Below are 15,273 nucleotides of genomic sequence, written 5' to 3'. Positions count from 1 at the left end.
TAGAGACCAAAGAAACAATACAAAAGATCAACAAAACCAAGAGCTGGTTCTTTGAAAAGATAAACAAGATTGATGAACCTCTAGCCAGGCTCACCAAGAAGCAAAGAGAGAGGACCCAAATAAACAAGATCAGAAATGAAAGAGGTGAAATAACAACAGATCCCGCTGAAATACAAAGGATTGTTAAAAAATACTACGAACAACTCTATTCCAACAAACTGGACAACCTGGAGGAAATGGACATATTCCTAGAAAAAAATAACCTTCCAAAACTCAATCAGGAAGAATCTAAACAGCTCAACATGCCAGTAACTATGGAAGAAATTGAAGCAGTCATCAAAGAGCTTCCGGCAAACAAAAGCCCGGGGCCAGACGGCTTCACAGGAGAGTTCTACCAAACATTCAAGGAAGAACTAAAACCTATCCTCCTCAGACTATTCCAAAAAATTCAAGAGGAAGGAACACTTCCAAGCTCCTTCTATGAAGCCAGCATCACCCTAATACCAAAACCAGATAAAGACAACACAATGAAGGAGAATTACAGGCCAATATCCCTCATGAATGTAGATGCCAAAATCCTCAATAAAATTCTAGCAAATAGGATCCAGCAGTACATCAGAAAGATCATACACCATGACCAATTAGGATTTATCCCAGGAATGCAAAGACGGTTCAATATCCGCAAATCAATAAATGTGATACATCACATAAACAAATTGAGAGATAAAAATCACATAGTCATATCAATTGATGCAGAAAAAGCATTTGACAAAATCCAACACCCTTTCTTGAAAAAAACTCTCAACAAGGTGGGAATAGAAGGATCATACCTCAACATAATAAAAGCTATATATGATAAACCCACAGCTAACATCATACTCAATGGGCAAAATCTAAAACCATTTCCCCTAAGAACAGGAACAAGACAGGGATGCCCACTCTCACCACTCCTGTTAGACATAGTTCTGGAAGTATTAGCCATTGCAATTAGAAAAGAAGAAGAAATAAAAGGCATCCAAATTGGAAAAGAAGAAGTAAAGCTGTCCTTATTTGCAGATGACATGATATTGTACATAAAAAACCCGAAAGACTCCATCAAAAAACTAACAGACTTAATAAATGAATTCGGCAATGTAGCAGGATACAAAATTAACACCAAGAAATCTATGGCATTTCTATACACCAACAATGAACTTACAGAAAGAGAGACTAAAAAAGCAATCCCATTTTCCATCGCACCAAAAAAATTAAGATACTTAGGAATAAACCTAACCAAGGAGGTAAAAGACCTATATGCGGAAAACTACAGGACACTGAAAAAAGAGATAGAGGAAGATGTAAACAGATGGAAGAACATACCATGTTCATGGATTGGTAGAATCAACATCATTAAAATGTCCATACTACCCAAAGCAATCTATAGATTCAATGTACTCCCCATTAAAATACCAACGGCATATTTCACAGACCTAGAAAGAACTCTCCAAAAATTCATCTGGAATAAAAAAAAGACCCCGAATAGCCACAGCAATCCTGAGAAAGAAGAATAAAGTAGGAGGGATCTCAATACCAGATTTCAAGCTGTATTACAAAGCCACTGTCATCAAAACAGCCTGGTACTGGCACAAGAACAGACATATAGATCAATGGAACAGAATAGAGAATCCAGATATCGACCCAAACCAATATGCGCATTTAATTTTTGACAAAGGAGGCATGAGCATACAATGGAGTCAAGACAGTCTCTTTAATAAATGGTGTTGGGAAAATTGGACAGATACATGCAAAAAAATGAAACTAGATCACCAACTTACACCATACACAAAAATAAACTCAAAATGGATACAGGACTTAAATATAAGACGGGAAACCATAAAAATACTAGAGGAATCCACAGGCAGCAAAATCTCAGACTTATGCCAAAAGAACTTTTTCAGTGATACTGCCCCTAGGGCAATGGAAGCCAAAGAGAAAATAAACAAATGGGACTACATCAAAATAAAAAGCTTTTGCACAGCAAAAGAAACCATCAACAAAACAACAAGAAACCCCACTGTATGGGAGAACATATTTGCAAATGGTATCACTGATAAAGGTTTAATTTCCAACATCTACAGGCAGCTTATACAACTTAATAAAAGGAAGATAAAGGATCCAATAAAAAAATGGGCAACGGACCTAAATAGAATCTTTTCGAAAGAAGACAGAAGGAAGGCAAAGAGACACATGAAAACACGCTCAAAGTCACTAATTTTCTGAGAGATGCAAATCAAAACAACAATGCGATAACATCTCACACCTGTCAGAATGGCTATCATCAACAAATCAACAAACGACAAGTGTTGGCGAGGATGTGGAGAAAAAGGAACCCTCGTGCACTGCTGGTGGGAATGCAGACTGGTGCAGCCACTGTGGAGAACAGTATGGAGTTTCCTCAAAAAACTGAAAATGGAACTCCCATTTGACCCAGTAATCCCACTCCTAGGAATATATCCTAAGAAACCAGAAACACCAATCAGAAAGGATATATGAACCCCTATGTTCATAGCAGCACAATTTACAATAGCTAAGATTTGGAAACAGCCTAGGTGCCCATCAGCAGATGACTGGATCAGAAAACTATGGTACATCTACACAATGGAATACTATGCTGCCGTAAAAAAGAAGGAATTACTACCATTTGTAGGCACTTGGATGGAATTAGACAACATTATGCTAAGTGAAATAAGCCAGTCAATGAAAGAAAAATACCACATGATCCTACTCATTTGGGGATAATGAAAAACATTATAAACTGATGAACAAAAAGATAGTTACACAGGCAGTAAAACATCAAACAGACTGTCAAATTAGAGTGGTAAGGTTAGGGAGAGGTGGGGGAAATAAGAGATCAACTGAAGGACCTGTATGCATGCATATAAGAGTAAGCAATGGATGCAAAACTTTGGGGGGTGAGGGCATGTATGGGAGTGGGGTGGGGGTGGGGGGCAATGGTAAGATATGTACACATATAATACCTTAATAAAAACTTGAAAAAAAAAAGAAAAAAAAAAAAGAAAAGGCATTTACCTTTTGTTAAATAATTTACTAGGCAATAAAGACGGCCCAACCTGTCTTCATGACCTTGGACCAGAAGTTCCATCTGAAGGATTCTTCAGTCTGAACAGGACTATATTCCCTGGTCTGCTGATGACTAGCAGGGTGAAATAAATTTTGGAGAGATGTCATTATGGTTGCAACAAAAGCCAGGACAATAGGAATAGAAGGAAACTACTCAATATGATAAAGAACTTTCATGAAAGTGTACGGCTAACACAAAACTTCATGGAGAAACTTGGAAATTGTTACTAAGATTCCAAACAAGACAAGGATGCTGTAGTTCTAAGTTATTCAAATTAGTACTGGAAGTCATGGCAAAAAAAATTAGACAAGAAGATGAAATATGTGGTATACAAATTGGGAAAAAAAGAAGAAAAATTATATTTCTAAAAAGATACCATAGTCTTATATGTAAGAAACCCCTAAAGATTTTGCCCTCCCCCACCACCACCGCCACACACACACATACACACATCTGTTACAACTAATAAATAAGGCAAAGTTGTAGGAGACAAAAATCAACATTTATCATTTTCAATTTTTGCAACAACAATAACAATCGCAAAGTGGAATTTAGAAAACAGTTCCACCCTAACCACTTTGTCTCAGCTGATAGAGCATTGGGCTGTGGACTCAAGGATCCCAGGTTCGATTCCAGTCAAGGGCATGTACCTTGGTTGTGGGCACATCCCCAGTAGGGGGTGTGCAGGAGGAAGCTGATTGATATTTCTTTCTCATCAACGTTTCTAACTCTCTCTCCCTCTACTTTCCTCTCTGTAAAAAATCAATAAAATATATATTTTTTAAAAAGAAAAAAGAAAAAAAAAACAGTTCCATTTACAATAGCATCAGAAAGACTAGAATCTTTAGGAATAAACTTAATCAAGACTATGAAAGATTTATACACTGTATACTACCTAACATTTCTGCACAAAAGTAAAGAAGAAACAAATAAATGGAAAGACATGGGCATGTCCACAGATTAGAATTTCCCGCCACTATCTACATATTTGATACAATCACTATAAAAACATGCTGACTTTTTTGCAGAAATAGGAAAATCCGTCATAGAATTCATATGAAATTTCAGTGGACCCCCAAAATGGTTGCAATGATTTTAAAAAAGAATAATACAATTTGAGTTCTCACACTTTCTAATTTCAATGCTTCCTAAAAGCTCAAGTAACCAAAATAGTGTGACATGGCATAAAAACTTCTTTTCATAAAAAGAAAAAATCAGATTGTGGGGGAGAGGTTGGGGAGAGGGCAATGGAGGAAATGGGGGACATATGTAATACTTTCAACAATAAAATAATTAAAAAACAATTTGAAAGACAAAAATTACATGATTTTATCAATAAATGCAGAAAAAACATTCAACAAAATTCCACATACATTTTTTATAAAAGCTCTCACCAAAGTGGGACTAGAGGGATCACACTTCAACATAATAAATGCCATATATGACAACCTACCACCAGCATCATACTCAATGGGCAGAAGCTGCAAACATTTCTCTTAAGATCAGGAATAAGATAGGGATGTCTGCTTTCACCACTGTTATTCAATATAGTACTGGAAGTCCTAGCCACAACAATCAGAAAAGAAGAAAACATAAAAGGCATCCAATGGATGGGAGGAAGTAAAATGGTCATTATTTGCAGATGACCTACATGATATTGTACATAGAAAACCCGAAAGACTCCACCAAAAAGCTACTATATTTAATAAATGAATTTGACAATATAGCACAATACAAAATAAACATTCAGTAATCTATGGCATTTTTATACACCGATGATGAATTCTCAGAAAGAGAAATTAAACAAACAATCCCATTTGCCATTGCAACATAAAAATTAAGATACTTAGAAATAAATTTAACCAAGGAGGTAAAAGACTTGTACTCATAAAACTATGGGACATTGAAAAAAAGAGATAAGAGGATAGGTAGAGGAAACTTGTACTCATAAAATTACAGTACACTGAAAAAAGAGAAAGTGGAAGAATATACTGTGTTCATGGATTGGTAGAATTAACATCATTAAAATGCCCATACTACCCAAAGCAATCTGTAGATTCAATGAAACCCCTATTAAAATAACAACAGTATATTTTACAAATCTAGAACAAATACTCCAAAAACTTATATCAACCAAAAATGACCCAGAATAGTTGCAACAATCTTGAGAAAGAAAAGCAAAGTTTGAGAGATCACAATATCAGATATCAAGTTATACTACAAAGCCACTGTAATCAAAACAGTCTAGTATTGGCACAACAACAGGCATATAGATCAATGGAACAGAACAGGAACCCCAGAAATTGACCGAACGCATTATGCTCAATATTTGACAAAGGAGGCAAGAGCATACAATCGAGTCAAGACAGTTTCTTCAATAAATGGTATTGGGAAACTTGGAGAGACACATGCAAAAAAAAGTAACTATACCACACAACTTGACCACCATTCACAAGAATAAACTCAAAATGAATTAAAGACTTCAATGTAAGTTGTGAAAGCATAACAATCCTAGAAGAAACCATAGGGAGCAAAAGCTCAGAGATCGCTCAGAGCAACATGTTTGTGGCTATCTCCTAGGGCTAGGGAAACTGAGGAGAAAATAAACAAAAGGGAGTACATCACAATATAAAGCTTCTGCACAGCAAAAAAGCAAAAACCCAACAAAACAAAAAGGGAGCCCATTGTATGGGAGAACATTTTTTGGCATAATACATTCAATAAAGGGTTAATATCCAAAATATATAAGGAACTCATATAACTTAATGAAAGGAAGACAAACAATCCAATTTGAAAATGGTCAGAGTGCCAAAACATACACTTCTTGCAAAGTAGACATATAAATGTCCAAGAGACATATGAAAAAATGCTCAAACTCACTGATCATCAGAGAGATGCAAATTAAAATGACAAAGAGGTATCACTTCACACCTGTCAGGCTATCAAAACAGAACAACAAATAACAAATGCTGGTGAGGATGTGGAGAAAAGGGAATCTTAGTACACTGCTGGTGGGAATGCAGACTGGTGCAACCATTATGGAAAATAGTGTGGAGTTTCCTCAATAAATTAAATATGAAACTGCTATTTGACCAACGATCAAACTTCTAGGAATATATATCCTAAGAAACCTGAAACACCATTCAGAAAGAATGTATGCACCCCTATGTTCATAGCAACACAATTTACAATAGCTAAGAGGTGCAAAAAGCATAAATGCCCATCAGTAGATGAGTGGATAAAGAAGCTGTGGTATATTTACACAATGGAACATTATGTGGTTGTAAAGAAGGTTCTCTTACTCTTTGAGACGTCATGGAGGGACCTGGAGAGTATCATGCTAAGTGAAATAAGTCAGTCAGAGAATAACAAGATTAACATGATCTCGCTCATATGTGGAACCCACTGAACAAAATAAACTGATGAACAAAATAGATCCAGAGACACAGAAGCATGGAACCAACTGTGAAATCTCAGAGGGAAGGCTTGTGTGGGTGGGATGAGATCAACCAAAGAACTTCTGTGCACACATGCATAACCCATGGACACAGACAATAGTGTGGTGAAGACCTGGCGTGGGGGATGGGGACAGGCTAGAAGGGGTCAATGGGAAACAAAAAGGGATATATGCAATACTTCCAACAATAAAGAAGAGTCACAATCAAATGGTTTGGAAAAAAGAGCCAACACTGCTCAATGGAGAATTGACAATCTTTTAAACAAATGGTGTTGAACAGCAATATCCCCATGCAAACAAATGAAGTGGACTGTAATTTATACCATATACAACAATTAAGGCAAAATGAATTGAATTCTAAAAGTAAGACCTAAAACTATAAATTCTTAGGAGAAAATATAGGGGGAAACATTATGACATCGGGTTTGGCAGTGATTTTTTAAATAGGACAGGAAGGACACTGGAAAAAAAGAAAAAACTAGATCAATTGGATTTTATTGAAGTGAAAAATTTCTGCTTATCGAATGGCACAATTAACAGAGTGAAAGGTGACTTATGGAATAGGAGAAAATTCTTTGCAAATCATATATAAGATAAGGAGTTAATATCCACAATATATAAAGACTCCCACAACTCAACAACAAAATCAAATACCTTGATTTAAAATGTGCAAAGAACTTGATAGACATTTCTCCAAAGAAGCTATATAAATGGCCAATAGTACAGGAAAAGATGCTCAACATCACTATCATTAGGAAAATGCTAATCAAAAATCTAGGAGTTGGAGTTGTTGCTTGTGATTTGGGGTGTAGGTAACACAGCTGTGCAGGTGACAGAGAGAACAATGCTCTATATGGTACCCCTGATTCATCCAAAGGCATCTCCAATCAGAGCTGGCACCTCTCACCTCTCAGCCAATGTGACTCCTTAAAAGAATAAGGCAGGTCTATGTATCACAAGACAAATGCCTGGGGATCTGAGGGCTAAGAGAATGTAAGGCCTCCAGCTCTCTAAATGGGAGAAAGCACAGACTTTCTCAGGTGTCAGTTAAGAATCGGGGTTTGGTCATGGAAAGACATAGAATGAAAGTCAGAGACCATTCTGAAGTTCTCCTGGTTCTTCCCTGACCAGTTGAATGAATGCCTGTCTGACCAGAGGGAATTCTTTGAGGATGCATGGACTTTCATCACCCTGCTGAGGTGTGTTTCTATGAGGCATATTTTCCAGGGCATCCTAGAGACTGGGGGGGAGCAGGGCTAACACATGGGTCCCAGGAACAAGCCAGTGGTCAGTTGAATACCAGGCCCTGGGCCCAAGGGTTGGGTCAGGATTTTCCAGGTGAGTATGACTGACATGAGCCAGTGAGCCAATAAATGATAGAGCAGAGTCTAAGGAATGAGCTTTAAAAAAGTGCAGGGGACAGGCTGGAGCTGACTGGCAGCAGAGCCGTGGCTCTGCCCTTGGTCATTAAAGTCATCCTCCCTCTGCTGAGGGCAGGGGAGAAGGCCTTGTGCAGATGCAGAAGGGGTGATGGATGGCAACATATACTTCTTGCAAAGTGGACATATAAATGGGGGGCATGGATTGCTGACATTCTGGCCCTTTTGGACCATTTGTGTTTGGTGGTTCTGAGATAGAAATTTGGAAAAAACTTAAAATTCTTCTGTATGAGAAAATTATTATTAATACCCCAGGGCTTAAGACCAATTGAAGGAAAGACTATTTCTCTAGAGAGAAGCAAATAATCTGAGAAATGGGTCTCATTCCCTGGAGAGAAAGGGAGCCTGTCCCAGGTGGCTAGAATTCTAAAAACTCGGCATCACTTCCCAGTCTCTAAAGAGAATTTGGATCATTCATTGTTCATTCAATCACCATTTATTTCTTCATCATTCATCAAAAGCAATTGAGTGTATTTTTACATGATGGTCCCTGGACTGTTTGCAGGTGTAGAGTGAGGAATAAGGACTCAACGTTCTTTCCTTTCTATCCAGTGGGAGTAACACCAACACACAGGAAACAAATAAGTGGTTTCCAGTCCAGTGCAGGGAGGAAGTGCAGGGAGGGTTGGATCAGCCATGTGAGGGGAAGGTCTGGGTGTTCCCAGCACTGACTCTGATAGTTATTGCAGGTAATTTAGTTTTAGAGTAAAAACTGATTAATTCCCCATTCACTATCACTCCCCAGACCAGAATCTCTCCCTCTTAGTCGAGGACAACTAAGAAGAAAGTATCTGAACCAATAGTTGGTCTAGGGAACTACAGACACATAATAGGCCCTGGGGTGGTGGAGAAATGGGCTATGCAGAACAACCCTGAGGTACTCTGATCAGCTACTAAGGGCCTGAGGGACTCTGTTTTAGTGACTATATTATCCATGCTTTGGTTTCCCCTCACTTTAGGAAAGTGGATATTTGGCTATCAAGTTATCAGTGTGTTAACTGTAAAATAATTACAGTATCTGACCTGAATCTTGGGATAGGTAAGCTGCACAAATAAGAGGCATGTGCTATTAATCAACTCCAAGAGAAAATCTCCTGGGTTGATCCCTGGTGTATGAGAAGCTGCCAGAAGCATTTTTTAATCCTCTATTTCTCCCCAGGGATGCTGACCTTTCTGTGGACTCTCCTAAGTCCACCAGAACAGTCAGCTAATGATCTGGGGAGCTTGTCTGCCTGTGATCTCCACACACAGTGTCAGGTGAAGAACCAAGCACCTTCCCTGCCCAAATGTGCCTCTTGGTGCCGAGCCCTGGCTGGTGATTAGCTCAGGAGCCCTGTGAATCAGGCAGTTGTGAAACTGTTACCCACTCAGCCCTTCCCTGGAAGCCAAACACAACCTAACACAGGCTCCCCAGGGTTTCTAGAGTCAGGATCCCTGGGACAGGGGTCTGGGGAAGGGCTGCCAAGCTGAACTTCTCTGTGAGGATCCCCTGCAGAGCCTGTCTCAGGATCATGGTCATGGGGAGGGGCGCAGGGACCTGGACTGAGACTGGCCTCCCTCTGCTGAGCGACTTCCATCAGACTGGCCCTTCTCTCTGTGGAGAATGTCTGCAGAGCAGAAATCCGGGAAGGGAACTCTGATCTTAGGAAGTTTGTCTCCATTGTGTGTGTCCTGCACCACATGCCCAAACCCAACCTGGGACGTGAGACAGAGGGGGATGGAGGAGAGTCCAGGGCTGTCAGTCCTGTGAAGCAGTGTTCACCCCACCCTACACCCAGAGGTCAGAGAGCAATCACAGTATACATTGAGCCATCCAAATCCTATTTCCTATTTTGAATTGTGAAGGAGGGTGACCACGGTGTACATTCCTGTGTCTCTCAGGGTGACCTTCTTTATCCGCAAGCATCCTTCCTTGTTTATTGTCTCTCCACCAGTGTATTCAGGCCCTCTTCGGATGTTGTTTATGTCCAATGAAAAAAATGCAATATAACGACTATCTTCCGCCCCTTCCCCCCTTTACCAAATATAACCTGAAGCATCAGGAGGGTTATTGCGGATACGTAGAATCACATCCTCTCCTTCAGCAGCATTGGTGGACACAATCGCAAGTTGGGCAGTGGTGGTTCGGCTCCAGAAAGTAAAGAGTAGGACTAGGAAATAAGAGAGAAACTGATCAATATTTGCATCTGTGTATTGAGATGGAGAGATGAGGCCCTGGATCTTGAGCACATCTCTTCATCTTTCAGCCTTGGTGCGTGTGTCGTTGTGTGTGTCTGTGTGTGTGACTCCTGTGGTTAAGGTCAGCAGCAATGCCACCGTTATCTCTGACACTGTTCTTTTCCCTTTTTCAAATACACTTCCCTAGGTGTCTGTCCGGCCCACCCTCTCACTGCTCACATACCCCTGTAGACACTCAGGGGCGTCCTTGGGAGAAACCTTTGCTGACCACCTCCTGTAAAGACCCTCTGCTTTCACTGTCTCAGCTGTCCCTGCTCTGTTCCCTTCATGAAAATTGTGGGTACCTGACATCACATCCAGATCTTTCCTTGACTGTCTCCTCCAGATAGAACATAGAAGCAGGAACGTGTCTGATCTTGCACCCCCAGTGCCTACAACAGTCTACAGATACGGCAGTCACAGTTCCCAGGGTTGTACACCTGCTGGGGTGTATGTGCCCATTTCTGAGGTTCATGGTAAGAACAATGTATAGTGCCCCTGGTTAAGATTTTTCTCCTGTTTCCTGACGTAAATTATTATTATTGTCATCAGTTTTCAAAATTCATTATTCAGTAATGAACAACTTAGGAAAGGAAGAGCCATTGAGGTTTTCCTGCCCCTAACACTTGCAGATTATGAGATTTTTCTGCTTCTGAACACTGTTTCCCATCCGACTCTGTATCCATGTCCTCTCCCCTCAGGTCCAAACAGAAGCCCTCCCTCCATTCTCAGAGCGCCGTGCTCCCCAGAAGATCCCAGCCAGTCTCTGTCTCCCATCCTCTGGGGTCCACACACTGAAACTGTCCGCTCCTTACCAGCCAGCAAGATTCCCTGCCTGGAAACAAGCCATCTGCAGGCAGGGGCTGAAGGAGACTCCATGGTGTCTGCTACCTGCTCTGTCCCTCGCTCTGTAAGAAGAACTTGAGGTCCAGTAAACTCTTGAGCAGAAAAGAGATTTATTTCCCTTATCCCATGATCTGTGGACTCTCTAAGGAGAGGCATGTGGAGTTTGTAAAAACATTGAAAAAATATACAGGACACAGATGTCTGGCCTGAGCCCCAGGTCACAAAGGGCTAGACACAGGGTCATCCATTGCAGGTCTGCATGTGGCTGATGAGACACGGACCGCCTTATTTGCTGGAATTGTTGAGTTCCATGACAGAATATTTCACAATTCTGAACATTTGTTGACTCAATTCAAGTCTTCTAAGGACTTTCCACCTTCACATCAAATCTGTTTAAACAGTGCAAAACATTTATTCAGATTTTAATAACATAGAGGAGGGAAGGTGTGTCATTCATATTTCAAATCCAAACTGAGCAGCTCACTTTCATAGAAACTGATAAGGTTGGTGACGTCACACTGATCATCCTCAGCATCCTTCCTTCTGATAGGGTCTATGGTGAGGGTTCTGTTGCTCCCGGACAACTTCATGCTCTTACAGACTCATGTTATTGAAGAACCACTGGGTGAGGATTACAGTTGAGTAGCAGGTAAGGAACACAGCATCCTCATGCTCTGTGACTGTGGTGTTGCTGGCTAGGAAGGTGGGCACTCTTGTGGGCTCTGTGAAAAGACCAAGGACTGATTGAGAGTGGGCTTGGGACTTGGGTCCTGCTACATTCTGAGACATCTCAGCCACTCATAGTCCACAGTGAGCTCTGTGATGGTTACCAGAGGATGGTCCTGACCTCTGCAGAATTTTCTTTGTTCAGGTGACAATGTGTAAGGAGAGGGCTGCACTTCTTCTCTGACCCCACATAACCCCAGGGTGACCCCTGACCTGTTCCCCCATCCATTTTTATTGCAGAATTATTCACAACAGCCAAGAGGTGGAAGCAACTCTATCTTTCATAGAGTAACATAAAAAATGTAGTAAATACATATACAATTGTACCCTAGTCTGCCTTATAAAAATATTAATTTTGTATAGTATGCTCCATGAAACAGGCCAGTCACAAGAAGACAGGAAAAGTGTGTTCCACTTATATGTATCTCAAGTATTCAAATTTACAAAAGCAAAGAATGTTGGTCACTGCAGGGTACTTGAGGGAGGAGGATATAGGACATTGTTATTCAATGGGTATAGTTTTCAGTTTCACTATTGGAAAAGTGATAAAAATTTGTTTTCACCAAAATAAGAATATACTGTATATATATTGCTACTAAACTGTACATGGGTTCAGTGTATTGATTCATGATGGTAAATTTAATGTTATGTGATTTTAAATACAATTAAATAAAGACTTTTAAAGGGAAAAATTTGGGGTTAAGAAACCCGAGGCTTTTGAGAACATCCTGCTTCAACCAGAAAATTTCTGGGCGTGATAAGTATAAAGTGTGTTTATTTTAAGGGTTCATTTCCCATTTCCAGCTGCCTTTTTCAGCTTCAGGCAGTTGTTCTTGGTGTCTCTGAGCCTCTCCAGAGCCTGTGATGGTGGAGAGGACCCAAAGCTCCAGTGACTCTCAGTAGCTGAGGACCCAGGTGGTGGTGGGGGGGAAGGTTTGGCAGGGCTGGGAAGACTGGTTAAGGAGATTGAGTCTGGAGGGCCAGACAAATAAAATGTTCCAGAGAGCTGAAGAGTCTCAGGTGTAAAATAAAGGACCAATGAGGACAGGGATGAGGAGGAGGGAGACATCTGAGATGAGCCGTATTGGGGATTTTCCATCTCAGTTGTCCTGTGTGGCCATTGAAGTTCTCCTTGTGCTTAAGGATTCACAGGTCTTACTCTGGGGAGATGGCTATAAGGTGGGTGAAGGAGGCAGCAGGAAGACCAGTTAGGAGACTGTTACAATGACCTCAAGTAGGAGTAATGGCAGCTTGTACCTGAGTATTTGTGTTCTATCTATACTGTGTAGACCGACTGCAAGTGTACTGATGGATTAGAGATTACTGTGAGAGCAAAAGAGGCAGCAAGGATAATGCCAAGATTTCCTGGAAGGATGGATTTGACCTTGACTAAGAAGAGGAGGATTTGGAGAGGATCAGGTTGGGAGGTGGGGAGGATAAAGATCTTTGTTTTGCACATGTTACAATAGAGGTGCCCCAATTATGTCTAGGAAAGATACCCTGGATTGGCTTAACTCATTCTCTCCTAAACCCCTTGGAAAAAAAAACACCAAAAACTCAGAAGCTGAAGACAGCAATTCCTGGAATCTCTGACAACAGAATTGAAGTGTGAGTTTTGAAGAAGGGAGGTGGTTGTGTGCGATGTGGGTGGTGACTCTCCCACACTCAGGGCTATGGAGCTGGTGGGTCCTGGACTGTGGCTACAGAGGCTGCAGAGGGACTGTTGCTTGATACCAATGCAGCGTGCCCATTTCCCAGTTTTTCCATCCAGGAAATAACAGTAAACTTTAGCAAGTCAATTCTCCAGTCCTGCCGTTAGAGATCATTTGGGAAAATGCAACATTAGTGTGCTTCCCAATACAGAAAAATTCAGTTAAATAAGTAGTACTTGTTTTAAAAAGGAAGGCAGACCACTTATGTTCTGGTTAATGAAAAGAGAATTGTAATTTTTTTTTCATTTTATATTATTTTATTTTATTTCTATCACCATTTATTTTAATTTTCTCTTCCTGAGATAAAAAAAACATAACAAAACAAATACAAAGAACATGCCAGTGCCCATTATATATCATTTGGACAAAGAGCCAAGTCGTTTGGGCTTCTAGGACAGATCTTAATCAGTGTGTAAGACCCAGAGAAGGTCAATTGTTTTGAGGCAATCCTCTACAACCCAAGGAGATTTTAACTCCCCCTGCAGGTGGAACATGAAATAGTTATTCTATGTCTGATATTTACACTGTAAGCAAAGCCAGGTACCAGCTCTCTCCTGTTGGATGTTCTTTCTTGTATTTGTGACAACACTGAATGTTGCCATGATAAGCCCTGTGTATCTGTGTGTTCTGTTAAAAGTCATCACAGGAAGGTTCTGGTTTCTTTGGGCCATACTGAGGATATCTGCCCCAAACAATGAGAGCCCCCATGGGATGGAACCAAAGTCTTCTTTAAATTACGTTTTTTTGAGTATATTTAGTAATGTTTTACTTTTTGGCATTATATACTGCAAGGTCTTTCCTCTTGAAGATGAAAACTCAGCTGCTTTCTTTCTCATTACTGTCTCTCTCTCTCTCTCTCTCTCTCTCTCTCTCTCTCTCTCTCTCTCTCTCCAGTATTTTTCTAAAGACCAATATTTAGTGTAGGCGTATTGTGTCTGCTTAATGCCATTCACATTTGAGCCAACTACCTGAGATTTCTTTAAATTTGAATCTCTGCACTATATCATAGACAGATAACCTTCCTTCTTTAAGCTGCAGAGGTGGGCATGGGATGGTCCTGTTCATTAGACACTTGTAATGATATAAATAGAGTAGAAAAAGCCAAATACTTCTCTGTATCCCTTCAAAGCTTCTCCGGGTTTCCTTGCTTCTGTGCTGCCCTCTGATGGTCATATTACAGAATTTTTCCAACCCAATGTCAAGCCTAGGGGCAGAACTATGAAAAGTCATGTGAAAGTTCTGGGTTCTTTGTTCAAATTAAGAATTTCAGGATGACAAAAGCAATCTATTAAACCTACCATAGGCCTTGTAAGTGGCTGCACAAATTACTAGCCCATGATGCCAGCCCTCCCTATCAGGGCAAATGGATGTGTTCGTTCTCCAAGTTAATTTAATGCCAAACTAAGGTTATAAAAATGGTGAGAACTAGAGGCTTTCCTGCTAAAGATGAATAAAGCTGTCACTTTCTAAATGCCTTAGGAAGACACTTGTGCTCCAAAGGGTGCAAGTGATGTCTGCTAATGTTGATGCTCTAAAACAATGACATCAGCGACGACAGTGACACCAGAGACAGGATCAACTCTTGTGATCAGCAGTTTAAGCAAAGCATGAGCCATAGGGCCATTCACATCTGTGACCATTCAGGGATCTGTCCCATCTATGGCTCCACTAGTCTGGGCCATGCTGGATATATCCTCCAGAGAAAAGGACAAGTTGCTAATTGAAGTTAGAAGAATGAAAGGTGATATGTGAAAC

Source organism: Plecotus auritus (genome assembly GCF_963455305.1).
Source record: "Plecotus auritus genome assembly, chromosome: 10".
Classification (NCBI taxonomy): Eukaryota; Metazoa; Chordata; class Mammalia; order Chiroptera; family Vespertilionidae; genus Plecotus; species Plecotus auritus.
This window is presented reverse-complemented; position numbering follows the sequence as displayed.